The sequence below is a fragment of the Pleurodeles waltl genome, chromosome 1_2 (genome assembly GCF_031143425.1).
Source record: "Pleurodeles waltl isolate 20211129_DDA chromosome 1_2, aPleWal1.hap1.20221129, whole genome shotgun sequence".
NCBI lineage: Eukaryota > Metazoa > Chordata > Amphibia > Caudata > Salamandridae > Pleurodeles > Pleurodeles waltl.
Genome location: NC_090437.1, coordinates 110,327,844 through 110,353,237, shown reverse-complemented (window position 1 = coordinate 110,353,237; position 25,394 = coordinate 110,327,844). Strand labels below are relative to the sequence as shown.

At 43.8% G+C, this 25,394-nt stretch overlaps 1 protein-coding gene across 4 annotated transcripts in view; it reads left to right on the top strand.

Annotated features, from left to right (window-relative positions):
* Nucleotides 1-25,394, top strand: part of NRG1 (neuregulin 1) — a 1,391,739-nt gene that overhangs the window by 1,357,382 nt on the left and 8,963 nt on the right. The gene's annotated exons all lie outside the window — the stretch shown is intronic.

The following is a 25,394-nucleotide window of genomic DNA, read 5'->3' as shown; positions in this document are numbered from 1 at the left end:
ATGCTGGCTCTCATTTTATTTCTTCACAGGTCGAATCGTGACAGCTATTTTATTGTCTTATTTTATTACCTGCATATGATTTCCATGTAAACGCTTGCTTAAACTTTGTATACATTCTAATGTGACATCCTGAATAACGCAAAAGATACATTTCTATTCTCCAGGCCGATTTAAATTTGGCTGCAGTCAGGTATCTTTATTTTTAATGGAACATGAAATCCATAGACTATCCACCTCCGTCTGGGAGTCTCTTACACTCACTTTGACTGTGTATAATCCAATTCTAATATGCTATGAAAAAGTGTTCCACAAAGCCAGCCTATTTTTATCCGCTCACTAGCTCAGGTTAATGGGTGAAGTTAGATGTTCTGAATCTTCAAGGGCACCTCAAGAAATTTGCACTTGACTCAAGTGAACTTTACCTTTGAAGTTCCCTTGTTGGTCCACATGGCTACTTACGATAGTGGCCCTGGATAAACCAAGGGCAAAGTTTAAATCTATGGCCCAGCTGCAGCCCTGGTATTCCCAAAGGTCAGATGATTGAGTGAGAATTGATCTGATGAAAGGTTACTTTTTGTAAACAAATTGCTATTATTTTTTTACCAGATTGAGTTTTTAATATTGTTCTGCCAAAATACTGTGGCCAAAAGATAAGCTACCACAAAACTGTGAAAGTAATTATATATAGGTGCGGATAGATTCAAGACTGATTTGCATATGGCTGGGTCGAAACTGGAATGGCATGGTGAGCAAAAAAAAATGATGGATTAAACACAGATCTGTGACTGGGGGTGAATGTTTGATTTGTTCTACATTCTGTCCTAATAATCAAATTAAATTCTTCTCTGCATAGTCACCACAAATGTTTCACTTTTTGCTGGACCCTATTATTTTGCTGGCTTTAGAATTTTGTGCGCTTTACCCCTGCTAGCGTATAGTAAAGTGCCTGAACTTCCCCTTTTAACGTGGTGAAATTGGCATACTCCTAATTGGTATATTTATATATTTATCTTGATGAGAAGTCCCAACTATATGGTACAAAATAAAAGCTCTTTGGAGCACTTCAATAGGAGCTCTTTGATTGGGAACAGAAGTCACTGGTGAAAGGAAACGGACACAATGAATGTCCCACCCAGCTTTAAGAAAAGCAGCAGTCCACAAATCTGTCTGGGGAACCTCCAGCTCACTCTTCTCCAGCAAGCCCTTGGTCAACATCACACACTATATCCTATGCATTGTACTTTCCTGTAGGAACAGACATCCTAGTGTGCACACGCTGCTGCTTATGCTATTTCTCCTGCATAGTACCATCTCTCAGGCACATGTACCTCCTCATGTGCACACACAACTGTCCATGCTACTACTTTTGCACTGTACGATCTCGCAGGCATACATACATCCTTGCATGAACGCTCAACTGCTAGTGCTATTTCTCCTGCAGTGTATCATCTCTTAGGTGCACGTATATCCTCATACTGCACACAACCCAATGAAGGCTAAGGATCGAGTTAAGCATACAGCACAAGAATTTTACCAGAGTTGGCCAGGAACCACCACTCTGGTGACACAGGTCAAATGGACCTGTTCACTCTACTGATCACTAAAAACACTATATGCTGCCACCACCACACTCGTGCTACATAACTTCAGGTGAAGGCAGTAGCCTTACGCCTCCTGAGGGTAACACTTTGAGCACCCCTTCCGGCGCAGCAGACTGCAGTCCATGTGACAGGCCTAGGTCATAGTACATATGCAATATTCATGTTCGCTTTTGACCAAAAATCATTAGCAGGAATCCAGATATCACCAGAGCTGGAGCACTCAGAGCAGGGGTATACCTCTGCTACCATGCAGGGGAATTTTTTGTCCCAACACAGTTTATATATTACAGACACGTTACATATGGAAACAACTCTCCTAACAATCACAGGTCACGTTCAATGGAATTCTATCTCTCTCTGCAGATTTAAAACTTTGCATCTTGATTTCAGTTTGATACCTTTTTTTTTTTAAACAAAGGTTATGTTAGATTAGATTAGGTTAGGTTGATTTGTATCACTTGTGAGTGTATCAAAGTGCTTAAGCAAGCGAGTGAGGGTATGATCTCTGCAGAGTTATTTGAAGAGCCCGGTCTATGGCTTTTTGCAGAATTCAGGAAGTGAGGAGGAGGCCTTGATGTGCAGAGGGAGTTTGTTCCATGTTTTGGGTGCGATGCAAGAGGATGAATGGCCTCCTGTTGCTTTTTTGTGAATGTTGCGGGTGTATGGGAGCAAGAGTGACGCACAGCATAGATATCTGATCAGCTGGTGAATGTATGAGGGAAAGGTATGTTGGTTCGAAATTGTGTAGGTCTTTGTATGTGTGAGTGAGTAGTTTGAATCGGCTGTGTTTGTGAATGGAAGACAGTGGATTCCTGGAGGTGTGGTGCAATGTGGATACGGCGTCGGAGGTCCAGTATGAGTCTTGTGGAGGCGTTCCACATGATCTGGATTCTTTGTAGAAGTTGCTTAGGGATTCCAGTGTAGAGTGTGTTGCTGTAGTCGAGTCTGCTATTGATGAGTGCTTGGGTGACCGTCTGTCTGGTGTTCTGTGATAGCCATCTGGAGATCTTATGTAGAATCCATAGGATGTGGAAGCAGGAGGTGCTCACTGCATTGGCTTGTGCCATCATGGAGAGGTTGTCGTCTAGGATGATTCCGACGTTTCTTCCGTTTTCAGTGGGTATTGGTGCTAAATCTGCCCGCCATCAAGTGGAGTCCCATGAGGAGGTCTCATTTTTTAAGATCAGAATTTCCATTTTTTGTCAGAATTGAGCTTCAGGCAGTTTGTTCTCATCCAGTCTGCTACCATGACCCAGTCTGCTGTTGACATGGGGCAGAAAGCCCATTAGAATACCAGGGAGTACATTTTTAAAGGAGGAGGCTGCCCCTTCCCTGTGAGCTAGTTCTCCCAACAGGCCCAAAAGTCTTTCTGACCCCCCCCACCCCCCAGGGCAGATTAGAGGTTACTACCCACAATCTGCCCCCCATGCAGTTTGGCAAAAAGGCCACTATGAAACCAGGATTTTTTTAATAGTGGAATAAATGGGTAAAGGTGGCCCACCAGGCATTGAGGCTAGCCCATACCCCTCCCAGTTAACCCCAGCAGTCTTTCTGCCCCTCTATTTGGGCAGATTTGAGATGCTTTCCTCCACTATGCACCCAGTTGGAAAAGGGGGTAGGTTGGCCCACCTAGGCATTGGGACTTAACCCCAAACCACTCCAACAGTCTTTCTGCACCCCACCCCCGCCAAGTGGCTTATAAGAGGTCTTTCACTCCAGTGTTGTCAGTGGGTGTGGCAGAAATCCCAGTTGACACCAGGGAGTTTTTTTTATTGCTACAAGTTGTTGGGATGGCCTGTCCACAGATCGGGCCTAGCCTCCACCTCCAATATGACCCTAACCAATTTCTGCCTCCTGGGGACTAAATTATGCCCTCTTTTTGGCAAGAAGGGAAATTGTGATTTTGGTTTTTTAAATTATTATTAGTATTTTTTTTTTAAACATCTGAGTACCAGAATTGGGCTAAGTCCCAATATCATCCTATTTGTATGCTGTATGTCTGCACTTTTCAGGCTTGGGTCCGCTGCCACTTGGGGAAACCAACCAAACCCAGATATTTCTGAAAATTAGACATCTGGGGCAGTCCAGGGTAGGATGCCTTGTGTGGATCCCATCAAGTTTCCTTACCCACAGTGCCCTGCAAACCTCGCCTAAAATTGCATATTTACCTTGCATTTCTGTGAAGTAAACGTCCAGATTCTGCAGGCATCCACAAAATTCCTACCCCCCAGCTTGTCCCGATAAAATTTGTGTGATTTGGTCTAGTGCCTCCGACAGGCACAAATTAAACCGTGGTCAACGGGGGTTGCTCCATGAGACTCCCATTGACTTGGTTTAATGGTTGCCTGTTGCATGCACTAGGCCCTGGGTATCCGTAAATCCCTGGCTAAAAATTTGCTACTACCCCATTGTCAAATCAGATCATTTTTGTGACGGGAAATGTTGATGTCTCCACATTGCATTTTGGGCCTTTTCCTGTCTCAGGCAATTGGCCTACCCACATAAGTTAGGTACCATTTTTATTTGAAGACTTAGGGAAATACTGGGTGGAAGGAAGTTGCTGTCTCCTCGCAGATTCCAGAACTTTCCATCACAGAAATGTGAGGAAAATGTTTTTAGTTAGCGTTTGAAGTTTGCATGGGATTCTGGGTAAAACAACCTGGCGAGAGCCACGTAAGTTACTGCATCCAGGGTTCATCTGGGTGTCTAGTTTTCATAAATCTACAGGTTTGATTGCTTTCCCTAGGGCCGGCTGAGCTAGGGCCTAAACAACACATCTGCCGACTTTGTAAAAACTGGGCAGTTTTGAGTGGAAAAATATGATGTATCCATGTTGCATAGTAGGATTTTTATTAGTGCCAATTGGATTTTTTTGCATTTGTGCCTTCCAAAATGTAAGCCAGTGTGAAAGAAAGAAGGTATTTTGGAAAATACCCTCTAAATCATATGCTCGTATGGATACCCACAAAATCAGAGATGCACAAATAACCTCTGTTCCTAAACTCCATCTCTTGTGCCCATTTCAGGAACCCATAGGTTACCTTGATATCTATTTTTTACTCCACATATTTCACTATATGAATTGTCATATATTCAGTACACAATGAAAACCATTATATGGTGCAGCTCAGGTGTTGGCTCTGGCAACCTCGGGTTCTTGGAGAACATACAGGCCCTGTATATCCCCACACCCAAAAAGGTCAAGTGAACGTAATGGTACATTGCTTTTGTAAATTGGCCCTCATGACAAAAAGCTACAGATTAAAACATTGTCAGAAATGGCTTTTCCTACTCATTTTCCATATTTCTTTATTTCAACATTTAAGGGATCTACACATTTGACCTCTTGCTGAATTCGGAATGTCGTCTACTTTTTAGAAAAATATAGCTTTCCTGGATCACCCATGGATTTCACACTGGTTTGCACCACAAACTGGAAGTAGGTTGAAAGCACAAAAACTAGGAAAAATGGACTACATCTTTAAAAAATGCCAAAACTGTGGTAAAAAAAATAATAGGTTCTTTGATTCAGCTCTGTAAGGTTCCTGGATTTTCGGAAGATGGTGACTTTAAACCAGCCATTGTTGCCATTTTTATGAAAAAACTGACACTTTATCCATAGCACTTTTCTCCTATTTTTCCCTAAAATCTCAAAATATAACTAGTTTATTTCTCTGTCCCCTCCACAGGAATTCACAATCTCTGGGTACCTATAGAATCCCCAGGATGTTAGGAAAAAAAGGACGCAAATTTGTTGTGGATAGCTTATGTGAACAAAAAGGTATGAAAGCCTAAGCACAAACTATCCTAAATAGCCAAAAAAAAGGCTTAGCACTTGAGTGGTGAAAAGGCTTTGCAGAGAAAGGGTTAATAAGATCGAAATAAATCTCTGTGATGCACAAATTATAATTATTTTATTGCTGCATCTGTATTGCCCTTCCTACCCCTAATTGCAGCTCTGAAGCACTTACCTAAATGGGTAGCAAGCTACAACATATAGGGTGGGTGGTTGGAAGTGTGTTGTCTTTGCTTTGTGATCCTATGCGAGCAGTGTTTACATGGCATGCATGATGTCCAGTGAGATGCGGTTATCATGTTATGGGACACACATTGTAGCAGTGCGGTTGATGACGAAGTGTGAGAAACACACCCTTGAATATGTTTTTTCAGTATGTTGTGAGCTTTGAACTGCTCCTCTGAAGGTTCATTTATGGTATTTCTTATGATATAGTCTACTTACCTCATCACTGCACTGGGTTGTCCAATGAGACGTTTTGCATTTAGTTGTGGGCCTGAGGTTGTTTGCTTGAAGAGAGAGTGAAATGGAGAGGTCTGCAGGGATGGGCATTGTTACTATCATCCTATTTGAGTGTCATTGTGAGATGTAAAGACCATAGTGTATAGATATTTGTGACCTGCAGTAGTGAACTAGATTAAAGTCCTTTGATTGTCCAGCAGTGTGCGACAGATCTCTTCAGTTATTCCATGCCCGATCATTTGGTGATGGCTCGTACATTGGCTGCACAGTACTAGCGATGAACAATCCTTGTAGCAGATGTGTCTTTGGTGAATGTAAAAGATGTAAATTACAGTTGGCTGCTGACCCCTGAGTGTTATGGTGTTTGTGTGGTCCCAAAATGCTAAATATTAAATTATGTAACTATATAATGCCTCGGCTAACGAAAGCCTTTCTTAGCTTACCTACATATTGAAAGTAGTTTGCTGGTTGGAGTATTTTCAATCTCTGAATTGAAAGCTGAAGATTTAGTTTGATTGGAGTATTTCCAATCTGTGGATTGTAAACTGAAGAATGAGTTTGAGACTGCAACTGTCTTTCCGGATTGTCTTGTTGGGATGTGGGGTGGTAGGGTTACCTTGGAAATAGCCATGTTTTTCAACTGTCTACTGCAGTCTAGGTACTACTGGATGTTTTGGATGCAGGCTAGTAGTGAATTCCTGAGTTTGTTGGCTTCTGCAGCGAAAGCAGTGTTTCCTACGGATTATTTATGGTAAAGTGTTATAAATAGTTCAAAGCTGGAGAGCAGTGTCCCGTTTAGTATGTATTGCTTGAATGTAAATTGCAGGTATTGTGGCCCTTTTCCCAGGGAATCTCTTTGAACAATGCAAAGTGCCTTGAACATTGGTCTTCTAGCTATCGGTAGCCCGTGGAGTAATATCAAGACTAGAGTCATGTGTCCTCTCAGGTGAAAGTGGAAAAGTCGTGCAACAACATTTTAAATGAGTTATACTTTGCATGTGGTGAACGCAGGTGCACAAAGGTATAGGCAGTTGATATAGCCAAGCTTGGAGATTGTGAGTGTGAGGATTGCTTGCGTGTTTTCATTGTGTAAAGAAGGCGCTCTTTGTAACATTGCTAACACGTGGTATCAAGTATATGTCTGAATCCATTGATACCCCAAGGTTCTGACTACTCTTGATATTGTTGGATGGGCCTCATGTTCCTTAGGCTATATAGGCTAGTATGTTTGCCATTGTCCGTAGGTCTTGTATGTAGGGCATAATCTCTGTTGCATAACTGAATTTTAGATGGTTATTTATCATCCATGTGTTTATACCTTGAAGACATTCATCAAGTTTTAAAAGTAGAGGACTTCCAGACCATCTATTTTTAAAGTAATTTGGTTGTCAGCTGAATAGTATAACCAGTGAGGTTTAATGATTTAGTGAGGTTTGATAAGTGGGTTCGGTAAATGTTGATTTATGATGGACCCTAAGGGATGGCACATTTTTGTGTGTGAAGAGCTGGTGTGAGAGGTGGTACCAATGCTAGTTTGCAGTCACAGCTCAGAGGCAAAGATTTAAAGGGGCATTTGGTTAATTCTCTTCTCACCTTTCAAATATGATATGTCAAACAAGAATTTGCTGTATGAAGACATTGCACAATTGTGCATGTCATTGAGTCATGTTGTTCTTAAGCCAGCAACTTTCATGATCTTTCGTATTCCTGGTACAGAAGTAGTTGTCACTACCTAAACCAACCAGCTATTCAGAAGCAATATCCAACCAGGAAATCTCCAAATTCCAGTAGGGCCTAGTGCTTTAATTATCCTATTGGCTAGGGCAGAGTCTTCACAAGTCAGATACCATCTATATTTGACTGCCATTGCTCCAGCCTACAGCCTTTCCAGGGCACTGTTGTGAAATATAGCCTGGTGAGATAATATATCTGCTCTAGAGATCATTATTTTGTCATCAGGAGCCAGAACGTTTGTTAGGTTAGTGTGCCTGCTGCATATGGCTGCAAATACCCTAACTATGAATCTGCAATGACCCAATATAATCTTCCATTTCATAAAGGGCTGCTGTAACAGTCTATACTTTGGCAAACTGTTTAATATCTAGCTAACCCTGCAGTTTTCAACATGCTGGGGGATTCATCTCCTTGAACCAAATATTGTGGAAAATATAATGAGGGTATCTGAAGCTGAAGGGGTTTGCATTATAATTATGGGTCACAGTTTTAAATTTTTCCTGATTTCTACAGATTGCCAAGCTGTGCTTATGGGTATGCCCTTCGATGGCACCCGTCTCTGCAAAGACAAAGCAGACTCGTCGCTCGAGCCCTTTAAGGAGTCCAGGGCTACAGCTCGGTCCTTGGGCCTCGCGGCTGCCACTGACCCTCTCAGTCTGCTTTTCACCCCTTTCATGGCTACAGAAGGGGTGCCCAAGCTTGTCCCTTTCTCCAGCCACTATTCTGCGCATGCTGGCCAGCCTCTGCATGGCCGGGGACGTGGGAGCCAACGCCCACGTGGATCAGGGTGCCAGCAGCCTGCTCAGTCCACCACCCCTCAAGCTGTGGCCTCCAAACCTTCTTAGAAGCAGGATGCGCTATCACCTGCCCCGCTGGGAATCCATAATGTCAGACAGGTGTGTTTTGCATATTGTCTGAAGAGGCTACTCCCTCCCCTTCGATGCCATCATCCAACGATGGGATGACGGAGGATTACCTGGCATTTCTTTGCGAGGAGGTTATGGCTGTCTTGACCTAGGTTGAAAATGCTCACTCTGGCTCAGGTCCTCTCTGTCCTGGACCCAGGAGATTGGATGGTAGCGCTGGACTTGCAGGACACATACTTCCATATTCCCATCCTGCATTCCCAGAGCATTTTCAGTTTACTGTGCCCCCCTGTGGCCTTACCAGCCCCCTTGAATGTTCACCAAAGTGATGGGGGAGGTTAGGAGTTTCAGTCTTCCCCTACCTCGACGGACTAGCTGTTGAAGGTGGGCTTGCCCCAGGCAGTCTCCCACCTCCAGACTACGGCGGACCTCCTGCATTTGCTCGGGTTCACTATAAACATAACAAAGTCACACTTGACCCCCTGACATATGCTCCCTTTTCATTGAACCTGTCTGGACACAGTGCAGTTTCGGGCCTATCCTACTGAGAGACGAGTCCAGGATATTCAGCCTTTGATACTGATGTTTCATCCTCTATCCTGGATTTGGGAGAGAACGACTCTGAAGCTGGTGGGTCTCATGGCCTCCTGCATCCTGCTGGTGAGACATGCAGGATGCACTATGTGGGCTCTTCGGTGGGACCTGAAGTTCCAGTGGGTTCAGCATCAGGGAAATCTCTCTGATATGGTTCAGATCTCAAAGGGAGCTGTGCAAGATCTGCACTGGTTGCTTTTGCACTGATTGGGTCAGAGGCAGATCCCTGTCCCCTTCCCGAACAGATCTGACAGAAGTAACAGATGCGTCACTCCTAGGGATGGCCACTTGGGAGAAGCGGAGATCAGAGGCTTCCGGTCGCCGGCAGAGTCCAGGCTCCATATCAATCTTTTGGAGCACTGGGCGATCAGGCTAGCATTGAAAACATTCCTTCCCTATCTCAAAGGGAAAGTAGTGTAGGTGTTTGCGGACAACACCACCGCCATGTGGTACTGCAACAAGCAGGGCGGGGTTGTGGACCTCTTGTCAGACGGCTCTGCGCCTCTGGACATGGCTGGAACATCAGGGCATATCCCTGGTGGCTCAATATCTGGCAGGCTCTCTGAACTCCAGAGTGGACAAACTCAGCCATCAACGCCTGGTCAGTCACGAATGGCATCTCCAACTGGAGGTGGTGCAAGGTCTCTTTCAGCAGTGGGGAGAGCCTTGGTTATATCTGTTCGCCTCTGTAGGAAAAGCGCAATATTATCGATTTTGCACGTTGGAACTCGGGCCTCCTTTCTGCCTTTCTGCCAATACCACTTCTGCCTAGAGTTCTCAAGAAGATCAAGAACATCCAAGTGTAGGAGGCTGGACTGGCTTGTAGTGAGTACCAAGGGGTACTTGCACCTTGCACCAGGCCCAGTTATCCCTTATTAGTGTATAGGGTGTCTAGCAGCTTAGGCTGATAGATAATGGTAGCTTAGCAGAGCAGCTTAGGCTGAACTAGGAGACGTGTGAAGCTACTACAGTACCACTTAGTGTCATATGCACAATATCATAAGAAAACACAATACACAGTTATACTAAAAATAAAGGTACTTTATTTTTATGACAATATGCCAAAGTATCTTAGAGTGTACCCTCAGTGAGAGGATAGGAAATATACACAAGATATATATACACAATAGCAAAAATATGCAGTATAGTCTTAGAAAACAGTGCAAACAATGTATAGTTACAATAGGATGCAATGGGGAAACATAGGGATAGGGGCAACACAAACCATATACTCCAAAAGTGGAATGCGAACCACGAATGGACCCCAAACCTATGTGACCTTGTAGAGGGTCGCTGGGACTATTAGAAAATAGTGAGAGTTAGAAAAATAACCCTCCCCAAGACCCTGAAAAGTGAGTGCAAAGTGCACTAAAGTTCCCCTAAGGACAAAGAAGTCGTGTTAGAGGAATAATGCAGGAAAGACACAAACCAACAATGCAACAACTGTGGATTTCCAATCTAGGGTACCTGTGGAACAAGGGGACCAAGTCCAAAGTCACAAGTAAGTCGGAGATGGGCAAATGCCCAGGAAATGCCAGCTGCAGGTGCAAAGAAGCTTCTACTGGACAGAAGAAGCTGAGGTTTCTGCAGGAACGAAAAGGGCTAGAGACTTCCCCTTTGGTGGACGGATCCCTCTCGCCGTGGAGAGTCGTGCAGAAGTGTTTTCCCGCCGAAAGAACGCCAACAAGCCTTGCTAGCTGCAAATCGTGCGGTTAGCGTTTTTGGACGCTGCTGTGGCCCTGGAGGGACCAGGAGGTCGCAAATTGGACCAGGAGAGAGAGGGGACGTCGAGCAAGACAAGGAGCCCTCTCAGCAGCAGGTAGCACCCGGAGAAGTGCCAGAAACAGGCACTACGAGGATGCGTGAAACGGTGCTCACCCGAAGTCGCACAAAGGAGTCCCACGTCGCCGGAGACCAACTTAGAAAGTCGTGCAATGCAGGTTAGAGTGCCGTGGACCCAGGCTTGGCTGTGCACAAAGGATTTCCGCCGGAAGTGCACAGGGGCCGGAGTAGCTGCAAAAGTCGCGGTTCCCAGCAATGCAGCCCAGCGAGGTGAGGCAAGGACTTACCTCCACCAAACTTGGACTGAAGAGTCACTGGACTGTGGGGGTCACTTGGACAGAGTCGCTGGATTCGAGGGACCTCGCTCGTTGTGCTGAGAGGAGACCCAAGGGACCGGTAATGCAGCTTTTTGGTGCCTGCGATTGCAGGGGGAAGATTCCGTCGACCCACGCGAGATTTCTTCGGAGCTTCTGGTGCAGAGAGGGGGCAGACTACCCCCACAGCATGCACAAGCAGGAAGACAGTCGAGAAGGCGGCAGGATCAGCGTTACAGAGTTGCAGTAGTCATCTTTGCTACTATGTTGCAGGTTTGCAGGCTTCCAGCGCGGTCAGCAGTCGATTCCTTGGCAGAAGGTGAAGAGAGAGATGCAGAGGAACTCGGATGAGCTCTTGCATTCGTTATCTAAAGTTTCCCCAGAGACAGAGACCCTAAATAGCCAGAAAAGAGGGTTTGGCTACCTAGGAGAGAGGATAGGCTAGCAACACCTGAAGGAGCCTATCACAAGGAGTCTCTGACGTCACCTGGTGGCACTGGCCACTCAGAGCAGTCCAGTGTGCCAGCAGCACCTCTGTTTCCAAGATGGCAGAGGTCTGGAGCACACTGGAGGAGCTCTGGACACCTCCCAGGGGAGGTGCAGATCAGGGGAGTGGTCACTCCCCTTTCCTTTGTCCAGTTTCGCGCCAGAGCAGGGCTAAGGGGTCCCCTGAACCGGTGTAGACTGGCTTATGCAGAATTGGGCACCTCTGTGCCCAACAAAGCATTTCCAGAGGCTGGGGGAGGCTACTCCTCCCCTGCCTTCACACCATTTTCCAAAGGGAGAGGGTGTCACACCCTCTCTCAGAGGAAGTTCTTTGTTCTGCCATCATGGGCCAGGCCTGGCTGGACCCCAGGAGGGCAGATGCCTTTCTGAGGGGTTGGCAGCAGCTGCAGTGAAACCCCAGGAAGGGCAGTTTGGCAGTACCAGGGTCTGTGCTACAGACCACTGGGATCATGGGATTGTGCCAACTATGCCAGGATGGCATAGAGGGGGCAATTCCATGATCATAGACATGTTACATGGCCATATTCGGAGTTACCATTGTGAAGCTACATATAGGTAGTGACCTATATGTAGTGCACACGTGTAATGGTGTCCCCGCACTCACAAAGTTCAGGGAATTGGCTCTGAACAATGTGGGGGCACCTTGGCTAGTGCCAGGGTGCCCTCACACTAAGTAACTTTGCACCTAACCTTTACCAGGTAAAGGTTAGACATATAGGTGACTTATAAGTTACTTAAGTGCAGTGTAAAATGGCTGTGAAATAACGTGGTCGTTATTTCACTCAGGCTGCAGTGGCAGGCCTGTGTAAGAATTGTCAGAGCTCCCTATGGGTGGCAAAAGAAATGCTGCAGCCCATAGGGATCTCATGGAACCCCAATACCCTGGGTACCTCAGTACCATATACTAGGGAATTATAAGGGTGTTCCAGTAAGCCAATGTAAATTGGTAAAAATGGTCACTAGCCTGTTAGTGACAATTTGGAAAGAAATGAGAGAGCATAACCACTGAGGTTCTGATTAGCAGAGCCTCAGTGAGACAGTTAGTCACTACACAGGTAACACATTCAGGCACACTTATGAGCACTGGGGCCCTGGGTTACCAGGGTCCCAGTGACACATACAACTAAAACAACATATATACAGTAAAAAATGGGGGTAACATGCCAGGCAAGATGGTACTTTCCTACACCAAGCCTAAGGAACTCTTGTGACTCTGGACTGGGCACGAAGAGTCTGACATCCCAAGATCTTGAGCATCGATCCTCCACTCATACTGCTTCTTCGGGTGGATCTTCTGTCGCAGCAGCATGGGAGGGTTCTCCACCCGAACCTGTCCAGTCTCTGACTTCTTGTGTGAAGATTGAATGTTGGCAGTTGACAGCTTTTGACCTACCGTTAGAAGTCTGTAACGTTATCTTGCCAGCCAGGCTTACTTCCACCAAAATGGTACATGCCTGTCGTTGGAACAAATTTGTGGCATGGTGTACAGCCAATTCTGTTGAACCCCCTGCCCCCTTCTGCCTCTCTATCAGAGGTCCTTTTGTTTGTTCATTCTCTATGCCAGCAGGGCTCTGCTCTGGGCACCCTCAAGCGTTCTTTATCTGCCATCTCAGCCTTCCTGAGACTACCTGACCAACCGTCTTAGTTTAAATCTGCTATTATTGGTAGATTCCTCAAGGGTCTTATCCATATGTTTCCTGCTTCTCCGTTCATAATGCCCCAATGGGATTTGAACGTGGTTGTTACCTTCTTGATGTGTGCTTCTTTCCAGCCACTTCATAACTATCCACTTCAGCGTCTTATTCTAAAGACTGCCTTCCTTGTCACCATCACTTCTGCTCGCAGAGTGAGTAAGCTGCAGGCCCTGTCCTCAAAGCCACCTTTCATTTCCATCCTTCCTGACGAGGAGGACTTCCTTTTTACTTAAAGTGGTCACGCACTTTCATGTAGTCCAATCCATCACCTTGCCTACTTTTTACCCACTCCCACAGTATTCTAAGGAAGAGGAGATACTCCACCGCCTGGACCCAAAGAGCGTTGGCGCTCCATCTTGATCGTACTAAAGAGTTCCTGGTGGATGATCAGCACATTGTGGGTTATGTGGGTGCGAAGAAAGGTCTGGCAGTGCAGAAGAGAACTATTTCTAGATAATTTGTTCTCTGCATTAAAATGTACTACGTATTGGCTAAGAAGCAACCCCTGGAGGGTTTGCGTGCCTACTTCACTAGCGCAATGGCTGCAACCACTGCATTAGCACATAGAGTTCTATTCCTGGACATCTGTCAGGCAGCAACGTGGGCGTCTTTGCACATGTTCACCAAACACTGCAGGTTCAAAAGGATTGGTACTTTGCCCATTCGGTCCTGCAGGACTTCCTAATATGATCTTGGTTCGCAGACCCACCTCTGGGGTTGGTATTGCTCAAGTATTTATTCTAAGGTAAGGAATATGCAACTAGAAGTCTCTATCAAATGAACAAGTAACTTACCTTCAGTAAATAATTATCTGGTAGAGACATATTCTAGTTGCAGATTGCTTACCGACCCGCCCATCCTTCCCGCTCCCCAAACTGATTTCCAGGGGCAGGGACTTCCCTTTCAGGGCCCTAGTTCTGGCACTCCAGAGTCAGTGCGCTTCTAGCGTGGAAAGTCGTGAAAAGAAAATGACGTCAGCACTCGAGGATGGCGCCTATATATGACTCACAACGTTATATCTGTCAACCACGACGCCAACAACGAGGTACTGTTTGAGGAAAAATCTCAAGATCCAGACTGACGCCTGGGGGAAATTGTAAGGTAAGGAATCTGCAACTAGAATATGTCTCTACCAGATCATTTGTTACCGCAGGTAAGTAACTTGTTAGTTACTGCTTCTTTTATTCACAAAATATGGATAAATACAGATAAAAATGGGCAAAAAATAAATATGGATAAATACAGATGGAAATGTTTAAAAACTAAATACGATAAAATTGGGAGCTCTAATGATAATTTACCTCTGTAGACGTCTCCGCACAACATTGACTATCATTTTCTTATTTTCATATATATATATATCGTAATCTCCGATCTGTGTAGTATAATCTGCCTTTCTAAATGTATTTACTGGTTTCAAATTCTGCCTTATCTTGAGGCATAGCAAATAACTTGCTGTTATGAGATCAAATGTAATAAATATCCTAAATGCATGATACTTGGTGAACATTTGAGGTACCATTTTTATTGGGAGAAGTGTGGGAACGCTGGTTGGTATGATTTTTATGGATCCTCATAAATTTCGGATTTAGCCTTCATAGAAATATATGTAAAACATGATTTAGCCAAAGTGTTTGCAGGTCATTCTGGGTATGAAAAGGTATTGTGATCCACGCAAGCCACACACCTTGGACTACTCTAGATGCATTGTTTTGGGCCTTGCACGAAAGCCTGGCCTAAATACCACAGCTACCCACATGACCAGAATGGGTCACTTTACAAGGCAAAATATTGATGTTTTATTGTTGCATTTGAGACCTTATCTTACACAGACGAAAGCCCAGCCACACAACTTGGGCACTGCTGTTATTGGGAGGAGCGTAGAAACGCTGTATGAATCCACGCAGATTCCATTGGTGTGGTCTGTTTTCACTTTTGTTTTGCTGTGACATCAGCATGCACAGTGTGCTACACAATACAGCAAAGCAACAAAAAAAAAATCAAACTCAGGACACAAGGGAAGCATTTCCCTCACTTCCCAACTTTGGTTTTGGAAAAGAAGTTTCTGATGCTTTACTAGAAACATTTTCTTTTCCAGTACTGTGGACAACTAGTTGAAGTCCACCACACTGCAAAGGTGTTGCAGTGGACATCCGTGGGGCTCTGCCCTAAGGCAGTTAAAACCCACCAAATCCATACAGCCTGATCTCTTGTCTAACAATAATGGCCAACAAGCTGCAAGGATTTGGTAGTCACATTGCATTAAATTATTTGTTAGAAGGTCATAGTGGACTTAATTTCCAGAAGGCCTCTAGATAGGCTTCCAGGATTGAGGAACAGCGAAAAGCATAGTGGCCAAAGAAAGATGGTAGTGCCTGCTCATAGCAATGCCCAGCTAGGAGGAAGTTTCAGTTTCCAAACCTGGTCTATGGAGAATAGAGCTCAAGATGGTAAGTTGATAAATAGAGGAGAGTAAACAGAAACAGCAAGGAAGAAACAGGCTAGACAGGAAGGGGAATCTAGACAGATGCAGCAGAAAATAGAAAGTGGTTGTGGTGAAAAGGATGAGAGAGGCAGTGGGGCCAAGATTATTAGGTTAGGAGAGAAAAAAGAAAGTAAAATGCAGGCTCAAGTATGAAAAGGTGATTGTAAGATCCAAAAGCACATTGCATAGTAGTCTTTGAAGTCCTATTCAGGACTAACCATAGTTACTTGATCAACATTGTTTTTACAAATGGCCTAATGACACCACTTTGTTATTTGTTAATACATGCTCTTTGAAAGAAGTGGAAACAACTTCCCTTTTAAAGTATGTCAGCCATGTCTACATATACTGGTATAGTCACTGGAAAGTACAGTTTACATGCTAAGAAGTTCAAGTTCTATTATGGAGGTGAATTAGCTTTCTAGTGTTCATATAAATAAGGCAGCCTCTTAACTGTTTCATAACATGAATCTTGAATTTTATCTGCACCCGTAGTAATGCTGAACAATCCCTCAGCAAGTAAATATTCTTAATTTCTTGTACACGTGGCAGGCTTCCATGCTTTCTACATTTGCCACTCATACAAAAAGCATGCTTGTTCAAGCACTGTTAGGCACATAGAGCAGGGATTTGGAATTCCTAAAGCCTGACACCCAAGACGTATTGTTTGGGGGTCAAGGACAACAAGTTTTCATGTTTATATTGTCCTTTGGGCAAGTAGGCCCAACCCCCTGCAGCACAAACCCTTTGGCTGCCAATTTACAGGGGAAGGAACAGTCTGCAGTTGAGGTAATATTTGTGTCCTTATGTTAATGTTGTTCTAGCTTGTATTTTTGGTTCATTAATGCAAAGCCTTTATTATTAGGGTGAGTGCTCTAAACAAAGTTGTAAGGTCACACTGCACTACTGACAGTGGTTCCAGTAAAGGAATGTGTAAACAAGTTTGAAAAGTTTAATAATAGGAGCCTGCATATAATGCTTCCATAATGCTCTGTGATAAGATGCAAATGTTTGCGGAAGCTTGTTAGCAAGAGTAATGATTCTTTGTTTTCAAAATAAAATGTTAAGGAAAAAATGCAAGTTGAAAAAATGGTTTTGCTAAATTACAGTGAAACTTTGGGTAATATTTCTTTGAAACAGCATTTAGTAAGATGTGTTGATGCATGCTAGTATTTACAAAACATATGCATAATGGAAAATCAGTAACCATTTTCAACAAGATTATGGGTAACATGAAAATAAACAATCACTTGCAAAGCCAACCGATCAGACATTGGTCATCATTTTTTTGGTTTTTTTTGTCAATGTGGGTCTTGTTTTGACATGACTTTTGTAACACTTTATTGTAATAGGAACTGCCAGGCCCTCACCATCATAACAAGCATTGGCAAAAAAAAGTGTTGAGAGTTCAAAAAGCACACAGTGCCACAGTGATTCCTGGCACTGAACAAAACTACTTTGTGTTCCAATAGGCTCCTTATAAAAGAGCAGAATGCTGTCACTCACAGTAAAGCCAGCTGACAGATGACTACAGGGAGAAATAAATAGAATTTTAATCAAATCAAAATGTCTTTCCAAATGCCAGACCTAATTGTGGGCCCACTTCTTCTTTAAAAAAGTCACAAAAGTGCACCTATGGTATATGTATTTGCATTAGTGGCTTTCATAAATTGACAAAAAATTACAGAAGTAGACCAGGAAATCACACTCCTAGAAAATATTTGTGAACTGTTTTTTAGCATGAGCAAATATGTTTGAGTAGATGTGCTCATGCGGAAATCTATTGAGCGTTTACAAGTTTACTTTCCCTCCAACCACTTTTCTCTAAGCCCTGTAAGAACTTCTACTTCTGCCATTGTCAGGAGTAAATTTCCAGCCTTTCTCAGTATGGGAAAAGGTTAGAGAAGAGCGGGCGAAAATCCTTCAAATATGCAAGTTAGTAGGTTTGCAGAAACTCAAAGCCATTCCAGCCCTGGAACTATTGCTTACTGATTCCTCCAGCCCCAGTACGTAGAGCTGCGGAAAGGTGGCAAAATTAGGAAATTGCTATAGTAGGGCTTGAAATTGTTACTATTTAGGCCCTACTATAGTATTAGCTCTGGAATAATGAAAGGCTATTATCAGAGCTCTTACATAATGAGATTGCTGCCATAATCTGTCGCCCCACTATATGGCACCAAAGGCATAATAAGACTGTTTTACAGGACAAGTAAATTTAGGAAGCAACTTTTCGCATGGACAAGTAGATATTTGATAAAAATCTACACCCCTGATAGAGGGTGAAATATTAAGGATTCTATGCAAAGAGTCTACTGCATGTGAAAGGGAGAAGAATGCTCATAGTTGGTGAAATAGAGGACTCTATAGCATCCCAATAGGATGTACCATGCAAACAGCGTCAGAGACAGGTTATCACAGAGCTGGTATGATGATTTCCTGAGGCAGAATATCCCATGTAGGATAGCCTCCCGCAAGCAGAAGTGTGGAAGTGAGTTGTTTGAGCTGATGCCTATTAAAAAAAAAACATATGCTTTGCATTTCAGAACGCTTGTACAATTTAGAAAATACACAAAGTTGGGAGTCAGAAAACTTTAAAACTTCACAGCCTTCTTGCAGAAAGTTAACTGAATGTGCTTTAATATGCACCTTAAAATCTACTTATCCCTTCACATAGAATCACAAAATGTGCACCCTGAGTATCAAAACCAGAATATCGATGCCATAGAAGATTGAGGACAATAGCAAACTCAAAATACTCCATAATAAATGTGAAGTTATGCAATATTTGTATGTTCAAAGTATGTAGATGTGGGGTTAGGAGTAGTAAATATATCCTTTACTGTATTCACTTATCTTTCAATAGTCTAGCCTTAATATTTTTGTACCAAGGTGCTCAGGGGGTTGATGTTTAGTAGTATAACGAATCACACACATAACAAAAAGCTCCAAAAGGCACTATGGGCTTTAAAACCTTGCATAGTGTGCCTTTTTTCTACAAGTATTTGCGAAAGAATGCGCCTGTAGTGCACAGCTTTAATGTTTGGTCATAGTTGAGAGTAGTGCCTCTCTAAAACTACATGCCTGGCTATAGGCGTGGTTTTTTGGAGTAGTTGAAAGATGGTCCTTAACACTCGTGCATTTAAATTGTGGAGCTGATCTCAGTTGTAATGTATACATCTGTTGTGGTTTGTGGTCACTGTTTATGTTCTCTCCCTGTTTTCATTCTAGAATATAGGGTTTGTCCTAATCTCCTCCTTGTTTAATGAAGCCATACAGTTGGTCTCTGCCCCATTTCCTTTCCCGACAGATCCCCTTGTCAATCTTCCCTCTTGGGGCGAGAGGTATTGAGACCTGGTATTGAAATAAAGGGTGGAAAGCTTAAGGGCTACTTTCCGAGCAGATATCCCTGGTAAGGCCTTTTTGAAGCCTGAAAGAGCCTTGGCCAAAACCCATTGCCCCATCATCACCTATCTTTCCCTCCTTGAACCCTCTCCCTATTCCTGTCCTCTTCAGAAATGAAATTCTACAACAGGAACACAGTGAGGAAGACTACCTCAACTCCCTGGTGTACTTCACCTCCCTTTCTGGGCCAGTACACTGTAGCCGGTGTAAATAATTATATATTCGCCACTAATGCTGCTAAACCTGGTGTCCCCTCTAATGTGCACGCGCCTGCACACCCTAACTTTCTCAAGTGCGCAAACTCGATTATGAAGTGCGCACACTTCACAAATCTCGCAAAAGACCTTTTTTCAGCTGCTTTTACAAATGCAAGAGGCACGGAAAAAAGGTAACTTTCGTGCTGGAGAACCACAGGGAGAAGCCGAGGCATTCTAGTGTAGAGAAGCACGTCACTGTGGAAAGGCAATGCGGGGGTGGGGGGCGGTGGGGAGCGCAAAGGGTCACAAGGTGCGCAGCAAGTGGAGCCCTTACATGCCACTTGCTGCATTAGTTTTGGTGATATGAGCAGCGGCTACAGGGACATGTGCAGTAGCGTCTCTGAGTAATGTATAAAAAAAAAATTACGGCCTTGGGCTAACTGCCATTGTTCGGTGTCCAAGGGCATGACTGGAAGTTAAAAGTGTTTTTAAGCATGACCCTAGAACCGTTCCTCCTCCCGATTGCCCCCGCCCCCGCTCCCCCCCCCTCCCCCCCAGGCCCTGTAAGAATGCCATTTGTGTACTGAGGTAACTAAGTTGTCATGTGCACCACCCTGTATGTGGCCTTTTTTCTTATAGAGAGAGCGACATTATAGCCTGTTAAATCTAATTCAATGTGTACGCCTCTTATGCTAGACACACCTATATGAAGGTGCTTTCATATACGATAATGAAGAACATGGCATATTGCTCCCAAAAAATACTTGTCTAAGGTCACATAATTTGGTTATGCGGGAAAGCCGGGATCATTAATCCCGGGATTTCTGGTTTCACTTTGTACAAATCAGTCACTAAGCGGGTGTTTGAACTCTGACATATAGTACTAATCAGCTTTCAATGGGCCCTGGTGGCACAACACCTGCTGCATCAATGGGAGTCATGCATCTGCACAACACTAATTGTAGCATTTTCTTTTAGAGGCACCAGCTCACTGTTTCCATGTACTGTGCATGGGCTGATGTTATTACTGGTGCAGCAGGTGCAGTGTCACCAGGGTCAATTAAACGATGTGCATTTTTATATTTTCCTATCCCAACTGCAGTTAAAGGGGCTGTTTGACTCGCTTGTTCCAGAACCATGGCTCAGCTACTGGCTATTACCTTATATTTCCAAACTATGCATAAACCTAAACTGCGTGCCAGTGCTAGCAATAATGGAGGATTGTTTTTTTTGACAGGGGAGTGCATTTGCTCAGGATCTTGCACAGACTACAATAACATTATGTGTAACTGCAGCACCACTGTCTGATCAGATGGGAAACATTTGCCTACCTCTTCTTAGTTCATGCAAGTTTCCCTTCTGCCAAAAAGAAAGTTTTACTTTTGTTTCCTTTACAAGCACAGTTTGCTTTTATAAATGTAACACTATTAATAATAACTGTATAGTAAATACAATAATAAATCAACGTGATTTGGAAATACACACCACACACATTCTTAGTCATTCCATTACCAGTCCATTTTAAACATAATATGCTTTGATGCATCAATGCTTCATGTATGATTTCATTGTGCATTACCTGAGAGGATGTTGTACAAATGTTGTGCATTTGCATTTTTTTATGTAATGTATGTGACTTTTGTACAGTGCATACCGTGAACTGAGTCACATTCATGTGTGTTACTGAGTAGAAAGGTGGGTGTGTGACTGTGATGGGACATGACTGAAAGTTCTTAACTTAAGGCAGGATGCAGTGCCAATTTCTCACCGTGCCTGTCAGTGAGTCCTAAAGTTGTTCAGACTACATGCACTTCCAATTCTGGCCTCTCTACAAACCACAGAGAGCGATGGTCATATATAAGCTAACTGTACCTGTGGAAAAATGGGTGCAAGAGTTACACAACTTTCTAAATAAGACGTTATCAAAGAGAAATAAAATGCAGTGCTAGCAGCAGGTGAGTGGATGGGTAATTGTGTGTCTGTGAGTATTGGGAGTGTTGAAGTAGAGGAGGTGAAATATAGTATGTTCAACGGAGAGTGAACAAATGGTGCACAAAAGGAAAGAGATGACCTGTGAGAGATGCATATTGAGTATTTCAGAAAGCTGAGGGAGAAAAAGGATGTTTGTGTCTAACAGTGAGAAGCTGCAGTGAAACGTGGTGTGAAGAGTAGGCATTTTCAATTCACAGTATCTCAACAAAATCATTATCACTAATTTGTGTGTTACGGCTAAAACACATTGGCAAAGCCAATAGGTCTGGCTGTTTTTTGGAGCAGATCCATTGTTGTGTTATGCATGGATGTAGCAACAAAAAAGTCCCAAAGGAATCCAAATGCTGGTCACATATTTTCAGCCATATGATCTTGAAACAGATGCTTAGTTACACTTCTTTTGCCATACCCCTTTAAGAGACTCCTCACCAGTTTTAGTCCACTAAAAGTACTGCTGCATATGTGCAATACTGTAAGGACTTCCTTTGAATGGGCACTGTCGAGAGTGGTACCATAATGTCGTCTATAGCGTAGACGACATATGCACATAGGGTCAGGGAGACAAGTTCAAACGTTTCCTCTAGATACTGATGGTGGGAAAGTACATTTGTGGTGCACTACATACTCTATTGCTGTGGTAAGATCTCAGGAACCTGTTGTGATTTTAAAGAACGGCTATTGGGGTTACAGTTTGATGCTACATATTTGGTGCAATTAAACAGTCAGATGTTATGTTTTAGGGTTGTGGTAGTCTGCTGCCCAATTCCTATAGTGTCAAAGCCTGCCATCCTCAATTCGCTGTGCTGTCATAAGTTGTACTACAAATAAACTGAAATGCAACTATTAACAACATAACCTATTTTTAATTTGAAAGAGTTTTGGGCATTTTTTTATGCCACTTGCGCTATTTGTTTGATGTGAGGTATTGTAAAGAATAATATCCAGCTGAATCCTCACTGTGAAGGTCGAAGCTTGCATAGCTGTGCCTCTCCAGGTAAAAGCTGTATCACCGAAGGAGGCAGATTCCTGGCGCATATAGCGCAATATGGCTGCAGTGCACAGAGACGTCACACTGCGGCACACAGACGAAAGAAATTAGAGAGAACATTGCTGCTAAAGTGGACGGTATAATAACTGTGTATGTTGTGCATCCAAGGAGATAGCCTCTGTCAATCCTAGAGCGAGTTCTTATAGTACTCCATCAGTGAACTAGCATTACCTTCAGCTGTGTTGATCTCCTTCACTGTTTTCTCCAGTAGACTCCACTGTACTCTCCTTGGTGGCTTAACAGGGACTCCTCTCGATTTGGGCACCATTACTCATACATGGAACTCTAGTAGCACTAGTTATGTCAATGTGTGCCTCTAGTCATTTGGGCGTTCTCCACCTTCTTTGTGGTGTATTGTGGTGTACATATAGGTGTTCCTTCCCCTAAACGTAGCACTCCCTCCTTGGTTAGCACCCTGTGAGCTTAACAGGACCTGCAGCAGATGTGGTCTTCTAGTAATTTATATCGTACTCTCCTAGTGATTTAACAGTACTCCAATAACTTTAGCCTATTGATGCTCTTGGATGGGCTCCTTATGACACCACTGTTGGCTTAACGGGGCCTGTAAGAGGGCTGATTATCTGTCATTTCTGGGTGGACTCTAATAATTCCTTGGTGGTGCAACAGTGCCTCCAACAATTTGGGCCCTTTTTGATGCTACAGTGTAGACTCCACATACAGTAATGGAACTCTGATGCACATCAAAATTGGCTTCTGTCCTTGAAACTATCCACACAAGTATAGTAAATATGTGCATACGTGGCTCCATCTTTTCTCAAACTGTCTGCAACACCATATGAATACATGCAGTGACATTTAATGAACCACGTCTACACATTGCCAAGCCTTCCTAACTTCACTCAGCATGGCTCATGTTGCCCAAACTACAAACAAAACCATTGCATCCATGTATTCTGGAGGACAACCAGGAACCATTTGCAAATGAGAGCATTAGTAAATCACCAGGTTTATGAAGTACTGTATAAATAGCACAGTCAGGGGGCCCTCAGAAGCCATGTTAGGCTGGCTTTGCTAGTGTTAAGAAGGTGCTATTCAAACACCAATACAAAACAGTACATTAGAGCAGTGGTTCCCAATCTGTGTGCTGCGGCACCCAGGTGCGCCTGCAAAACTAGCCAGGGGCGCTGCGCACCAAACGCACCATTTGGGAAACACTGATCAATAAAAACACATGGAAATATTCATAAGTAGCTGTCACAGGCCAGAAGCAGAAGACCGAAAGCAAATGGCATTGGTTAATAGCACAAGTTCACACTCAAAGTCAAAGGTCAGAAACTAAAGTGCAAAAAACATAAGCCAAAGGACATAACAAATGCACATAAACTAATGTTACAGATGAAAAGGAACGTGGCAGGCCCAAATCAAAAGAATCAAAGTCCACAAAATGTGCCCAAACAAATGTGTCTGGAAGAACATTGGTAAAGGCAGTGTGTGTTGTGGTGGAGACCTGGAAGGGAGGCATCTGGGAGCACAGGGAGGGGCTGGCACTGCAGTGCGGCTATTGTCATCCCGGAGCTGAGAGAAGCACAGGCAACATGCTGTTGCAGCAGTGTCAAGTGTCCTGATACACCAAGACACCAGGCACAGAGACATGCAGACAGGAGGCACAGACGTCAGATGCGCACACGGAGGGCCTGGTGGTCAAGGGCTGGAGAATGGAAGACAGAAGGACAGGACACTGAGGGAGGGGATTAATGTTGTGGGGGTTGCACAGCCAGGCAGCTCAAAATCTCAACACCGGGGGCAGGAGAGAGCAGACAGAATAGACAAGGCCTGTCTGTAGTGACATGTGATGTGAGTGTTCACACATGAGGCCTGAGGGCACAGACAGGAGTCATGAGCACACAGGAGGCATAAAGACACAGGCAAAAGGCCTGAGGACACAGACATGAGCCAGAACGCAGTCAGGAGGCATGAACACACAGACAGGAGGTATGAGGGAACAGTTAAGATACAGGAACACACAGACAGTATGAGGACACAACGAAGAGTCATGAGGACACAGAGACTAGGCAAGAACACAAATATGTGTCAAGAACACAAAGACGGGACAAGAACACAAACGGGGCATGAGGGCACAGAAGATGCAAGTACAGACAAGGAGGTGCGAGGACACAGGAGGATAGAGCACTCAGATTGGAGACAAGAACAGTCAGACAGGAGGCATGAGGTGGACAGCATGCATGAGAACGCATAGTCATAATTTAGGAAGGAGTAGAGAGGAGATGCATACAAAACGCACTCATAGAGAGGACAGAGTTAAAAGGGAGCAAGCCAGACAAGGGTTTACCTAGTACCTTCAGACTAGAGGCAATAATATGCAAACAAGAAAAAAATAGATGGCGGACGCAGGCTTCACAAACCCTGCTCAGGAACGAGCTAAAGACACACCTTTTTAAAGAGCATCATATCACATCACATTGCAGTAACAGTTCACTTTTCCGAGATCCCCATGTCCCTCCACTCAGTCTTCGACACTGCATGGGGCTCCGCAGTGGATAGGAATACATCTGTCATTATAACACCTTCATCTGCTTAATTCCAGTTATTTTCAAGGAGACCGGGCCTACATCCCTCCACCCGCGATTAGTTTTTTTAAAAGTAAAAGAATCGGGGGCTACCGACGAAAACGTTTGGGGACCACTGCATTAAAGTTTATTAAATACAGTTGGTGACAACATTTTCTCTAAAAGTATTCCTAGTTTGTTGACATTATTGGGGCAGGTGTTGGTGGGTTGAAAAGCAGGTTACAAAATTCGCAAAATATCTCCTAGTACTAATGAACTGTAAAACTATATTATCTGTTGTTTTATTCATTTGCTCACAAAATGAATCATTTAATTAAAGATTTTATGAAACTCTGCCCAAAGATATTAAGCATTAAAGTTATCTATGACTG